The following is a 15078-nucleotide window of genomic DNA, read 5'->3' as shown; positions in this document are numbered from 1 at the left end:
TCAGATTTAAATTCAGATTTTGGCAAAATATTAGTTACTAGCGGACCGCACTGGCTTCGCTTCGGTCTTTAACAAAAATTTCATCGATATTTGACGTTGTTTTATTTTTTTAAATAAAACAACACTTATTGCGGCATAACTATAACAGATATATGTTGTCGCGATACTTTTTGTAATTAATAATGTTTTCTACAAAGTCGCAGTACATTATTTTATTCTATCATCAATAGTTTTCGCAGGGCACGCGATGTAAACAATATTTTAGGAAATTTTTTACACCTTGGGTTACATTATTGGAGTTTTAGTAAGGATCATTAATTTTTTTCAAAAAAGTTTATAGCCTATGTCACTCGGGAATAGTGTAGGTTCCAAACGGTGAAAGAATTTTTCAAATCGGTTCAGCAGTCTCGGAGCCTATTCAATACAAACAAACAAACAAATCTTTCCTCTTTATAATATTAAGTATTAAGTATAATATTAGTATAGATCCTTTCATTAACGGCTAGGAAATTTGTCCAATAGTTAAAAATACGTCTATTAAACGGTCTACAAATAAATTACAGTTCTCGGGAGCTATCGACGAATTATCGAATAATACGATCGAGATTAGTAATTGTACATATTAAGTTATCGATTCGACGCGAATCTGTACCGTTCGATCATTTAAATTTACACTCGTAACGTTTGTCTGTGGATCATCAAGTGTGCATCAGCTTTATGGTCGTTACAAAATAGTTTCAACACACGGATGTAGTAACGAATGATTGAATTATGTCAAACGATATACTACGTCGAACATTTAAATGATGAGGTCTGTATTACGTTGTGACGGGTTGGTACCACATTACTTTTCTGACGCGGAGCAATCTTGCTTTCCGTTTTGATTGAAGCCGGTTAAATGTTCTTCTAATCATATTTACTCTAAATATGGGAACGAAGCTCACGTTCCCACTAATATTAAGCGTCTGACGGACCCTACAATTATCACAATGTGAACACTATCTGTCATGTAACTTGGTATCTTGTTACCTAACATGGTATTATTATTACTTACTGGTGGTAGGACGTCTTGTGTGTCCGCATGGGTAGGTACCACCACCCAGCCTGTTTCTGCCGTGAAGCAGTAATGCGTTTCGGTTCGTAGGGTGGGACAGCCGTTGTAACCATATTGATACCTTAGAACTTATATCTCAAGATGGTTGGCGCATTTACGTTGTAGTTGTCTATGGGCTCCAGTAACCACTTAACACCAGGTGGGCTGTGAGCTCGTCCACCCATCTAAGCAATAAAAAAAAACTTAAATTGTGTTGTTTAACTTTTTAAGTTTAAATCAGTATGCATATTTGTTTTGCGTGATCAATAAGTAAATGACAGTTGATGTGGTGAGTAAATAGCTACACCATTTTGTAGAAAGTTCTAGTGTGATACGATAGAGGTGAGGCTTAATATGAAGAAGCGGGAATGTGAACGGGGCGTGATTGAGTTCCAAATTTAAAATTAAGTTCTTTGATGATCGATTTTTTAAATTCCTACGCCATGAAAGAGGATTCATTGGATCCTAAAGAGGAGGCGTCACAAGCGAGTAAGCTTTAAATTCAAAACTGTGTTGAAAATAAAGAGGCGCCCATCCAACAGTATTACTACTACAATCTATTCATAAAATACTTCTTCTTCTTCTTCTCGCTTCGGTTTCCTCAATACTGAGGGTCGTGACCACCGAAAGTGAATTAAATACATGCAAGATTCGCAAGATTCGTATAACGTTTGTACGTAAAAGATTGCATCTTTTATCTGTAATAATATCTCTATTCTATTCACATTCGTTTCCAAACGACATCGTACCTCACAATTCTCCAGCTAATCTAACTGAAATTATCCGTGTTTTAACATTTATTTATATATATATAAATAATAATAGTCACATTTTTATATATTTATTATAGGAAAATAAGGTTACGCCCCGCGGTGACTATCACCGATTGTGTGTAGATTCTCTTGTGTGATAATTTAAATTAATGTCTAATTCTAATGATATTTTTGTAAGTATTTTCTTCTGTTTTCACGAGACATAGATATAATTAAACTATTACGGTTTAAAGCTCGCGTTTTTTTAAGTCATAATTATAGTCATCATCAAGGGCGGATCCAGCTTTGGCGCCAGGAGGGGGTCACATAGTCAAAATTAGATGCGTTCGTTCCCAAACGTTTGCCATTATACAAAGTTATTATATTATATTAAATTAATTAAATATTGAAGGTATGTAGTTACATAAAATCTGTATGGTGACAAAATATATAAATAAAATCATTATATTCAATTAGTGGTCCACCTAAGTCCTGGAACCAGCTCAGGGGGTGGTCATGACCCCCATGACCCCCCCCCCCCTGGATCCGCCATTGGTCATCATAGCCAGAGTTAATAGTCTAAATAGCAAAGAGGTAAAAAACCCTAATAGAAAAAAGAACCACAACTAGAATCCGTGCAAAAAACTATCCAAAAAGTTATAGGCCATACGACTTTGTGTTTCAGATGTCAATAATCATTCACAGAGAAGCTTATATTTCAATGTGTAAATATGAAAACATTACATAATAATCTCTAACCTCCAACCTTAACTTAGCTACCAAGCAACATAATCGTATCAATTATCCGCAGTAGGAAATACTTTCATTAAACGATCTCATTACGTCGATATCGATAAAATGTTTCGATAAATATTGATAGGTCAGTCGGGTTACGTAGTGAGTGATGTTTTGTTTCGACTCGTGTGTTCTTTATTAATTCCAAATACTTTTGAATTTCGATGAAATGAGAAAGCGACATTAAAAAGAGACAGGTATATACGTCTATGTGCTTTAGCTTGCGAGATAATTAGATCAGATAGAGCTTGAAATAATAAGACAGAGCTGAATGATGGTAGGTGAATTGTAAGCCCGTATTGATAGATACCACCGTTCTTCCAATTTCTGCCTCGAATCGGTCGTGCATTTTGGTTTTCAAAGTAGGACTGACATTATATAATATAATTGAAAAATTTACTTCGAAATGTGGTATCAAGGTGGTTTACGGTATTACAAACTGGAATGCCTAATTTCTCCTCTTATTTTTCACCCATTTCTAATGTTAATGCCATAACATAATCTCAATGTAAACAATAAAATTATCTATATATATAAAAATGAATTGCTGTTCGTTAGTCTCGCTAAAACTCGAGAACAGCTGAACCGATTTGGCTAATTTTGGTCTTGAATTATTTGTGGTAGCTCAGAGAAGGTTTAAAAGGTAGATATGCTCGGAATTAAATAAAAATAACAATTTTGTTTTTGCTTTGATGTGTCCCCCTTCGGACGGATTCCTTTTGTTTGTTTTATGTTTATTTTATACGAAAGTTTAGGTATTTTAATTATCGATTAAGGCACTACGAAGTCTCCCGGGTCAGCTAGTTTTAAATAATTTTCACGCTGTTCATTTTCAAACTATGCCTAAACAGACTCTTTACGTTTACTGAATGTAATGGAATATGTTATGGTGTGTATCCGGGCGATATTTCTCCTTGTAAAGTTGGACATATATTTTTTTCTTTATACTCGAAGTGGGGAGAAAATATCAAACCCACTTGGTAATCATTGGGTAACGACCACAACATTCTCAAAACTGGAAACCATGGTTGCTTCATGGCAGAAATAGACTAGAAACCTGACCATTCTACATTACAGTTATAGCTTAAGTTAGAGCTCATATCAACCTGAGAACTGGATAAACTAATACTGTTAATAGCAGCTAGACGGTTAGTAGTTAAAAATTATACTGTCAATAGCAGATCGCCACATTCGATAGTGTGTTTACGAGTGCAATAAAACCTTTACATAGTCAATTGCTGCCTGTATAGGCGAGCTGCAGTACTGCTGATTACAATCGACCGGTTCAACAATCACGGTATGATTGTTTACTGCTATTTACTAAGTATTGCTTCATGACCTGTTGTGATATGGACGTGTTACGGGCTTATGGGGTTCACTCTTATTACGGCGTACTAGAGTTGTGTTTTGGTAAAAATAAAATCGTGCCTCATAGACACGTGAATCAGAGGTCAACGACATTTTATCAACGCAGCGAAAGTCGCTTCAATGAAAGTACGTGATTCGTGGTCAATGAAATCAAAACTTGATCAAATAACTCGGCCATAATAACGTGAATATTAGAAATATCATATTTTAACGGATGTTCTTTTCACCGCTTATATGGATGTCATATTTATATCGATCAATGATACCGTAAAAAAGTTTAATTTAAAAAACAAGTCCGTCAATGCTTGATTGGGATTGCTCTAAGAATATACTGATAAATAACCAAGGAATTGAATTAAATATAATATTTGAAGATTACATTATAATTGCGCAGCGTAGGTAGACGACAAGGACAATGCTTAGCAAGTGTTAATTGCTTACTGAAGTCCGGGGACATCACAACATGAATACCGCCCACTTTCTTATGTATACATATTAGTATAAATATATAATATTTGACGTCACCCAATTCGTTCTGTGCGTAGCATAATTAAGTCTTGTTACGAACTTAGAAAACTAATATATATATATTGCTTAGTTGAGTGGACGACCTTACAGCCCACCTGGTGTTAAGCGGTTACTGGAGCCCATAGACATTTACAACGTAAATGCGCCACCCACCTTGAGATACAAATTCTAAGGTCTCAGTACAGTTATATGAGCAACACGAATAGAAGCTATTTGTAACTTAGTGGTAGTACGTTCCAGCTTGCAAGGCGGGGCAGCCGCTGCAGTATAGAACTGAGACTCATGTCTGAAGGTGGGTGGCGACATTTACGTTGTTGATGTCCATGGGCTCCGACAGTCACTGAATAGAAGGTGAGCCGTAAGCTCGTTTCACAGGTCTCAACAATAACAAAAAAAACAAAAGTCTAATTACAAGTTACTAGTCATACCACTACTACTGAAATACGCTTGTCATCTTAATAAATTTTAATATTATTATTATCATTAGGTATTTATTTGACAGGGAGGTAATACAAAAAACTGGGAAGTCACCCTCTCGACAACTTCTGTTATCTGCGCATTAATAATTATCCGTAAAAACACATGAAATCGTAAAGTTATTTTTTTTGAAGTCTTACCCACTACCTTTCCCATGAATACAATGATAGATAAGTGCAGCCTATATCAAATTACGTTTAAGTGCGTAATGAAGTGGTTTCACCATGAATCCTCACACGGGAAACATCGGTAGACCGTGACGTCATACTAAGGTTACCCACGACACGAATCAGGTTTGTACGAAGTTAGTTTTAGTTTAAAATAATAATAATAAAATAATTATTTGTCTGTAAAGTCGGTTTACGGACAATAATTTTAGTAGAACACTGAATTATCATTAATTCGTATAGCACGAAGAAGGAGTTAATTGAAAATTAATTATTAAGTTGACGGAATCGTACGGAGTCACGATCCTCAGCAATGAGCGACCGATTGAAGAGAGAGAGAGAAAGAGAGTGCTCTATCTTTATGCTCTCTATCGCTTGTTTCTCGTTCTCGCTTGCACGCTGTGGCTCAGGCGGAACGTGACACTTTTTCGTGCGTGCAGCCGGTGTTCATCGACTTATCGTTATCACTTTTTCAAACTCGACTTCAGACTATTTAAAGGGTTCAATTCTGTATAAATGACAGTAGATTTACTTAAAAACTGAATAAAAATGACAATAGCTACTTTAAATCTGGGAACCCTATTACCAAATGAATCATAACAAGATCCTTCCATTTTCATTTTTCTGTACGCACGTCAGATTTCTCACAGTTTTGTTGTCTTCATTACGAGTATTGTATGTTAATAGTCAGGATGTTTATAATCTGTGAAAATGTATGTAACGGGATGTTGATTTGTGATTGCGAATGTACGTTTGTATGTTAATAAGTAGTACTGGCCAATCAACCTTGCTAATCGAAAGGAGTTTTCGATTTAATTGTAATGAATATTATTTTCAAAGGCTCAGGGGGCCATACAGCCAATCTGGTGATAAGAAAGAACTTTTGTGCAATTACCATCGATCCGTGGTTGCTCCAAGCCATTTTTTTCCTCCGTGAGTCACTTGTTAGTCCACCCAGAAACATACTTTATAATATTATTATTTTATCTACCGTATGACATCACACGTAAGGTCAGGAAATTAAACATGACCGTGTATGACGGTACCAAATTATTATAAGCTCCGTGCTACCGTACCAAATAATACGATGACGACACCAAAAAATGTATAGTTTTGAATTATAAAATGTTACTTAAGTTTACTGTATTAATATTTGCGTAGGTAAAAAATACAGGCAAAGGATGCTTAATGCTAAATGATAGTCATCGGGGGTAAAGAGAACGGTACTAAGCCTTCTTGTTAAAACTTGTAAAACGGCTTGTATCCAGCAATACATGCCGAAGCTCACTTACAAGTGAAATATTGAGGCATCTCTCATATGAGTGTTCATAAAAGTTTTCTTCTGAAAACGATGCTATTCGTAGTAAAAAATAAGCCGGAAAATTATAAATTAATTGTAATTACTGGATTGACACGAAGCGGTCACACATTTGAGTTTTGAAGATGGAATGGAACAGCAATTATGAAGTACATTGGTTTTACAGAGGTGGTGGGGTATCTTGTGAATCCCACGGGCAGGTACCATCACCCTGTCTATTTCTGCCGAGAAGCAGTAATACATATCGGTTTGAAGCGTTGGCAGCCATTTTACTATTAATGATTGCATTCACGTTGTTGATATCTATGGGCCCCGGTGACCTTTCAACACCAGGTGCATCGTGAGCTCGTATATCAATCTAAGCAATAAGAAAATACAATTGAGAAATCGATCTCATGTTTTCGTATGGCCGTCAGCTAGCCTGAGAACATGACCTATCTAGTCTGTCTATACGTTTCAAAACGTCAACGACGTCACCCAAATACACGTGTCATTTATGAGTCATGAGTTAGAGGCCTCATTTTTATTACACAACGGGTATCCTACCCTCAAAACCGAATTTCGTGTCTGCTTTTCGGCAAAAACAGGCGAGATAGTGGTAACTATCAATGCGGCCTTCCATAATTTCTCACTGCGACTTGTTACGCAAAAAATGTTACTTGTTACTAATTACTTTATAACTAATAACTAATAAATTTTTTACTGGTGGTAGGACCTCTTGTAAGTCCACGCGGGTGGGTACCACCACTCTACCTTTTTCTGCAGTGAAGCAGTAATGCGTTTCGGTTTGAAGGGTGGGGCAGTCGTTGTAACTATACTTGAGACCTTAGAACTTATATCTCAAGGTGGGTGGCGCATTTGCGTGATGTCTATGGGCTCAAGTAACCACTTAATACCAGGTGGGCTGTGAGCTCGTCCACCCATCCAACCAATAAAAAAATAAAATTTTTTTTTATTACACTATGTGATTCTCTGGTCTTGGAAGTGGTTCGCGAACGTTATGCATATTAAGTATTAATTCTTTGAAATGTTGTATACCTACATGTTGGATTTCAACATCCTTATAGTCCTCTTACAGACCACGGTTCGACCACATTCGCTAGTTCTAATAACTATTGTAACATCTAAGTGAAATATATTATAACACCAAACTTCGTCTACTTTCACAAGTGTCTAATTCTCCCTCTCTGGAAAACTGTAATCTGCATAATTCTAAAGCTGTGGCTTCATTGTTGTAAAAGCGATAAAAGGGTGTTGTTATACGTTAAGAAGAAAGATAATTCAAAAATTTTGTTTGCATTTCAAATTCAATTAGCCTATTTCATGATTGCTTCAACAGATAGATAACATACGTACAATTAATATGTGATAGAAGTGACAGCTTTAGACGTATTTCATTTCTTTCTCTCGCAGGATCTAATTGTACGTATATGTTTCTTTATAGTGTCGCTTTATTGATTTCATCGAAGTATTAATCACAACCATTCTTTAACTTTAGAAGAAGAAGAGAAGCTTTAACTTATAAAAACCCGAAAAATAAATTTGGAGATTTTTTTTGCCTCGCACCGCAGAAAGGCAACCGGCAACCATTTAATTGTTGAATTAATTGGAGTAACTTAGATGTTGCAATAGTTCGTTCCCAAGTAGTTTAGCCCAGGTATATTTTGTTATGCAGTTCCTAAAAGCTCGCTAGCACAAGAATTATCCTGAGTTTCTATTAAAAACTGATCACTCTCGCAAAAACCTTAGGAAAACTGTATATTAAATTCTTGTGAATGATACTCTATAATATATAAAAGAACATGCGAAAACACATGACATACAAAAGCTAGACTTGTAACTGACTCAGTCTACAGGCTCTGGAAGGAGAACTCTCTAGAAGCACTCCCTACATTTATACATAAATATATTATTATATGAAGTGGATTTCGTGCTTTTGACAGTAAAACACTTCTCTTAGAGTACGTAGATCTAAGTAGATATATATATGTTTGTGCCCAAAGAAGATTAATCTTCATTATAAATGTAGATCGGTTTATGTTGGGTTTGAATTAAATCAACAAAAATAGAGACATTTAATACTTTTGGGCAGTCAAAATAGATCCTAACAATAAAGAGTTTTCGAAAATAACTATAACAATGTTTAGTTATGTATAAAATCGAATAGCCCTATCGCAATATCAAAATTATTTAATCTAAATCTATCGTTAAATTTACATAATACCAGAATATCAATAATCGATTTACCGGTACAAGATCTGGTATTCGCCTCACAGTGGGTGCTCCGCCTAATACGGTAACCAAAGTAGTAATTTACTCTTTATAGAATGCACTAGTTTTCACCTTCGAGACACAATCTAGTTGAATTTAATGATAGTGTCTATCATTCGATGTTCGTAACATAAAGCTTGTGAATTAGAAAATGTTCGAGCATTGATTTGTTTCAAAGCTTAGTCTTTAAAGCTCCCTTCTGTAAACGTTCTAGATATTACTGGGACGTGAGTTCAAACACAGCTTCCTGCTATCAGGGTAGGTTGCAGCCATCCTGCCTATTTTTATCACACAGCAATTATCCTTATCGGTTAGACGGGTAGCGCAGTTATTGTACCAAGGCGGAAACCTCATTCTTAAATTACAAGGAGGGCAACGGTTTTGATGTTGTGATGTCTATGTGATGTCTGAACTTGGACTTCGTTTGTTTTATAGAAACGGATTTCTCATTTTCTCCCTAAATAAGGACATTATATCAAACATTTTGGGTAAAAGGTAAAAAACACAAGTTTTTCTTTCATAAATAATTGTTGAATAAAGTTTTAAAATTAATTTAGTTTCGGGTGGGAATGCAGGAAGACAAAATGTCGATTCTCTCATTTTAAGTAGGTATTTTCAGAATCAAATTAAAGTTAGATTTTATTCAATGGGCGACAGACATGGATTCGAATTTTTCTAAAAGTAACACGGTCATTAGTTCCCCTAAGAACCAGTCTAAATTATGTGTCTATCGGTGCAAATCCACATATTCTCAAATATCTATTGATTGAAATATTTAATTGTACATTTTCCCACACACAAAACTAATTGTACATGAGTATATGTAGCTTAAAAATGTTTTTACCATCCAAAACATTCTACTGAAATTTGCAAGAAATTCTATCGTTTAGTAAATATTGAGTTCTGAGTCAAAACCAGACCCTGATGTATACATGTATACGTTTAAGTAAATGTATATGTAAAATATATATATATATATATTATGGATATTGAACACTCAGACAAAAGGCCAACAAATTTGTTTATCATTCGAATGTTAGTTCGGTTTGAAAAACAAATCCGCGACCCGCGAATTAGGGGTGCTAATTACTATTACGAGTATATGTCATCGAGTCAGTCATTGTAACATCATAAAAGTTGACGAGGCATTGACGTTAGGCGGGAAATAATAATAGCATCAACTACTTGAAATCATTACGACACAATCAACACGTCAAGAGTGGCTGCCAATTAAATCATATATCACGCAAACAAATTTGCATCTAGATATTATAATCTCCGCCCAACTCTTAATTTCGTGCAACGTATTATTACTTTGAATTAAATCAACACCTCGTTGCCGACCTTGACTCCCGTGGTATTGTGAAATAGCAGTTAGGTTCCTTCCCGAAGATTGAAAGTGTAATGTTGCCAAACTCACGAAATGCCAGATTGTGAGCTGTGACCGGTCAAGGATAACAGATGTGTTTCAGGTCAAAATATAGATTAATTTCTTAATTCGTGTGAGAGCGTTTATTCAATTTGACGTGGTAGGACGTATTTTGAGGCCGCACGAGTAACGCCGTCCTGGCGTTTCGGCCACAAAACAGTCATGCGTTTAGTTAATACAGTTGAGACTTCAACTTAATGTCTCAAAGTGAATGAACGCATTCACATTGTTATATCTATGTCCTTCCCTTCTGGTTGATCCTCTTGTCGCCTACCTGTCCTGATGAAACTGGAAAGATCTTCGGGCCACCAAAAAAACCTTTCTTCATAAAAATCTGTGGCCTTCGGTGGCTACGGAGTGGTTACTCAGAATAAGGTGGGCTGTAGCTATGAGGATTTGACAAAAACAATCGTAAATGAAAATACACACATTGCAGGCATCTGTATCAAATAGATTAAGCACTTTACTAAGTAGTAACTATGCTGAGACCTTAGAACTTATATCTCAAGGTTAATGGCGCATTTACGTTATAGATGTCTATGGGCCCCAGTAACCACTTAACACCAGGTGGTCTGAGAGCTCGTCCACCTATCTAAGCAATAAAAAAAAAGTTTCTTTTTATCAGAGTAGCAAAATAATTTCAAGTTCAAGTGTAAAAAAAATGTTAATATTTATAACTAGTCAGGTCATAAGTATTGTCACACAGTAAAAACTTTTCTTTTAGAATGCTGGCCACAAAGTTTATTGAATTCGAATTTCGAATTGTTCATGAAAATAAAAATGTATACTTTTAGAATTTTACTCATTTTTAACTATGGAGTGGACGCTTAAAGAAGACCGTGTTGCAGTTATTGCGTTGCATCGTTGCGGTTACGCGCCAATTCAAATTTTTAACATACTGAAAAATTTGAATATAACCAAAAGATTCGGTTATCGTACTATCAAACAATACAATGAAGACTCTAGTGTAGATGACAGGTCAAGAAGTGGTCACCCTCGGTCTGTTAGGACTCCAGCAGTGATAAAAGCTGTGAAGGCGCGAATTCAAAGAAATCCCAAACGTAAGCAGAAACTGTTGGCCCTTCAGATGGGGTTAAGCAGAACCACGGTGAAAAGGGTGTTAAATGAAGACTTAGGGCTTCGGGCATATCGAAGAAAAACAGGACATCGTTTGAATGCTCGTCTAATGGACCTGAGACTGAAGAGATGCCGCGCTTTGTTGAAGCGGTACGCGGGAAAAAAATATCGGGAAATTCTTTTTTCGGATAAAAAAAATTTTACCGTAGAAGAGAGCTACAACAAACAAAATGATAAGGTGTACGCACACAGTAGTGAAGAAGCGAGCAACCGTATTCCGCGTGTCCAACGAGGTCATTTTCCATCCTCGCTCATGGTATGGTTGGGAGTTTCTTATTGGGGCTTAACAGAGGTACATTTTTGTGAGAAAGGTGTAAAAACGAATGCAGTTGTGTATCAAAATACAGTCCTGACGAACCTTGTGGAACCTGTTTCTCATACCATGTTCAATAACAGGCACTGGGTATTCCAACAAGATTCGGCGCCAGCTCATAGAGCGAAGAGCACCCAAGACTGGCTGGCGGCGCGTGAAATCGACTTCATCCGGCACGAAGACTGGCCCTCCTCCAGTCCAGATTTGAATCCGTTAGATTACAAGATATAGCAACACTTGGAGGAAAAGGCATGCTCAAAGCCTCATCCCAATTTGGAGTCACTCAAGACATCCTTGATTAAGGCAGCCGCCGATATTGAAATGGACCTCGTTCGTGCTGCGATAGACGACTGGCCGCGCAGATTGAAGGCCTGTATTCAAAATCACGGAGGTCATTTTGAATAAACTTTAGTGTCATAAGAATCTATGTTTTGTTAAGTTAATTTTGGTATATGAATGGTTACATAATGAATAAACTTGTTTCAATTATTTTACATTAAACATGTGACAGAATTTATGACCTGACTAGGTATTTATTTACATCGTTCTGACTACATTGTGGAAAGCCGTTTATAAAATTTATAGTATGAATCATCCTCCTGTTTAATTTACCATTTTTTCTATTTGTAGTTCCCTATCCTTGACCTTCTTTGTATTGCATTCGCTAATGTGACCTTAGTTAGATTTTTTATTACAAATTTATTCTAATGACCTTTTATGGCCACTCCTGCTCGTGGCCAACAGGTAAATTAAGAGTTATGTCATCGGATGGAATACTTCTCAAAATATTGTGGACTGCATATTGACTGACGTGATCTAATTAAGTATTCTTAATTATTATTTTCTAAATTGTATCTATCTAGTTTATTTTAGTGTTAAAGGGGATCAGTGTGTTTAGTGCGAGTATTTTAATGTTCTCGATAGCGTAAAAGTTAACTTAAATTTGTATGGAGTTGGAACAGCGCCCCTAGTGGCAAAATAAGCAAACGTTCCAACTCCATACAAATTTGAGTTAACTTTTACGCGATCGAGTACGTTAAAAACTCTCACTAAGCACACTGAATGTGAAAGAGGATATGATATACGTAAAAGGAAAGTAAGAGATTCTCTGGTGAATGGGTAGAACCGATCCCTGACTGCTATTATAACCGCGTACAGCCTTCGTCATCCAGCATACACTGGTGGCACGGAATGTTGTAAGCCAGCACGGATAGGTGTCACCATTCTGCCTGTTTCTGCCTCAAACCAATCCCAGTTTGAAGGCAAGGACAATTGATTACAATAAAATTGAATATGCGGCCTTATGACTCCAGTAGACACTTATTATCAAAGTAGGTTTTAACCGATTTATCTATTTTAAAAAAATACTAACTAATAGTCGAAAAGCAACCTATTTTTAAAAACTTCAAAAATTCGATAGACCCTTTTTTCAAATGTTTTGTAAATATCAATAATAAAACAAAAGAGAACATGTAATATATAAAATTATTCATCTTGGCGTATCATTTGACTATGGTATTAGACGCTTATATTGGCATTAATTTGCATTGCAAATAGCTTTCATATGCGCCTAATAAATTTCTACAGCTCCACATGTTTGTTTAATTCGACGCCGTCTGTGCGATTGAGATACGTTTTCATAACATGCGCTTCTCAGCTATTGCAATGATCGACAAACTAGATAAGAGATGAGCACATAATTGAACGTTTAAAGCACTTATCTGTTCACACATTACGTGTAATTAGATGAAAAAGTTCGAAGTTCTTTCGAAAAGTGCTGGACGAGGTTTTGACTTTCACATCGTATCATAAATGTAATTGATGCTGGGGGCGATTCCGAGACGGAACTCGCCTTCGTGTGAACGAATAGATTTGACGGACGACCTGTTGTTCAGAAAAAATAGGCGTGGAATTAAAATGTACGACGTCACGGTTAATCACTCCTGCAAATAGATGAATTTTCTAGAAAGTCTAGAATATACTGTTTTGTTTTAGTATTGTTTATTATTATTATATAGGTAGTATATCGAGGGGTGAAATACTATTTGGTTTAAACGACATTTCGCCTAATACGCGACATTTAGATTTATTAATTAAAATTGCGTTTTATTTGGTACTAGCTGACCCGGCAGACTTCGTAGTGCCTCAATCGAGAAATAAAAGACCTAAAATTTTGTATAAAATAAACTTAAAACAAACAAAAGGAATCCGTCCGACGGGGGACACAGCAAAGGAAAAACAAAATTGTTATTTTTATTTAACTCCGAGCATTTTCATTCATTTATCTACCTTTTAAACCTTCTCTGGACTTCCACAAATAATTCAAGACCAAAATTAAACGAAATAGCTTTTCACACGTTGATATGTATAATAAAAATAAAACTAAGTTTTTCTTGTGTTAACTGAGCTATTCACTCTTACCGAGAATCAAACTTGGACACAGTACCGTTGGATAGTCATAACGGGGCTAGTTATAACCGGACGACCAAAAAGTAAATGACACAGGGTGAAGCCAAAGATGGTCAAACGCTAATACCAATATATAAAATGATTGAAAGTCTCGTGCAGAGGCCATAACGATTTTTCGTTACGTGATGATTTCCTCCAGTCAACTTCAACGCAAGCCAATGTTTCCCGCAGATGCATTTGCTATTGATCTCTATATTTCATTACGGATTTACGAAATATTAACACATTTAGGTACTTTAACGACAAATTTTATACTTAACCGAGTTAATGAATGTTGTTTCGTGAAATTTTACTCTGTTATCGGTTTCGGGAATTATTTCTTCACACCTTGTATTTTTGACATCATTGTCGTAAGTTAAAATACTCGGTACCGATACACAACAAGAAAGTATGATATAAAAACGGTTATTTTTACCATATTAATGATAGAATAGCCGTAGTTATAATATGCTGTCCTATTTATTTATTTATTAAATTTAATTACAGGGACTTGTACAAAGATCCAAATCACCGAAATGCCATACACATAAATAAGTCGTATAACAACAATAAAACAACGTCTGGCAAAATAAATAATTAACAGTATCAAATTAAAAAGTTAAATTATACCATCATACGGAAGAATAAAGTGAACAATCCGCGAAATCAGTATTACATTATTACACCATCAAATTATGTGCCATATAAAAATATATTATTAACATAATATCTATGTATCATTAACAACAAAATAATAAATTTCAGATAAAAAAAATACAGAACAGAAATATAAACAGTATGTCAATTGTTACAGTAAAATTATATTTTTAGCTTCTCACAGTCATGCACAGACGCTCATAGAATAAATTGATTGGTAATTGTGAGTCAGGCGCTAATAACAATAGCCGGTGTAGCAAATCAAGATGCTTTGCCATTGTTGATAACAAAACCTGAACCGGTTGCTTTAATCAAAATAAGCTCA

The 15078-nt window shown here is 35.7% G+C and overlaps 1 protein-coding gene across 2 annotated transcripts in view; it reads left to right on the top strand.

Moving 5' to 3' along the window:
* knockout (Stork-head domain-containing protein knockout) overlaps nt 1–15078 on the top strand; it is a 217953-nt gene that overhangs the window by 108239 nt on the left and 94636 nt on the right. The gene's annotated exons all lie outside the window — the stretch shown is intronic.

Source organism: Bombyx mandarina, chromosome 22, assembly GCF_030267445.1.
Source record: "Bombyx mandarina strain Sakado chromosome 22, ASM3026744v2".
Taxonomy (NCBI): domain Eukaryota; kingdom Metazoa; phylum Arthropoda; class Insecta; order Lepidoptera; family Bombycidae; genus Bombyx; species Bombyx mandarina.
The sequence above is the reverse complement of the archived record's forward strand: the minus strand, read 5'-3'. Positions and strand labels throughout refer to the sequence as shown.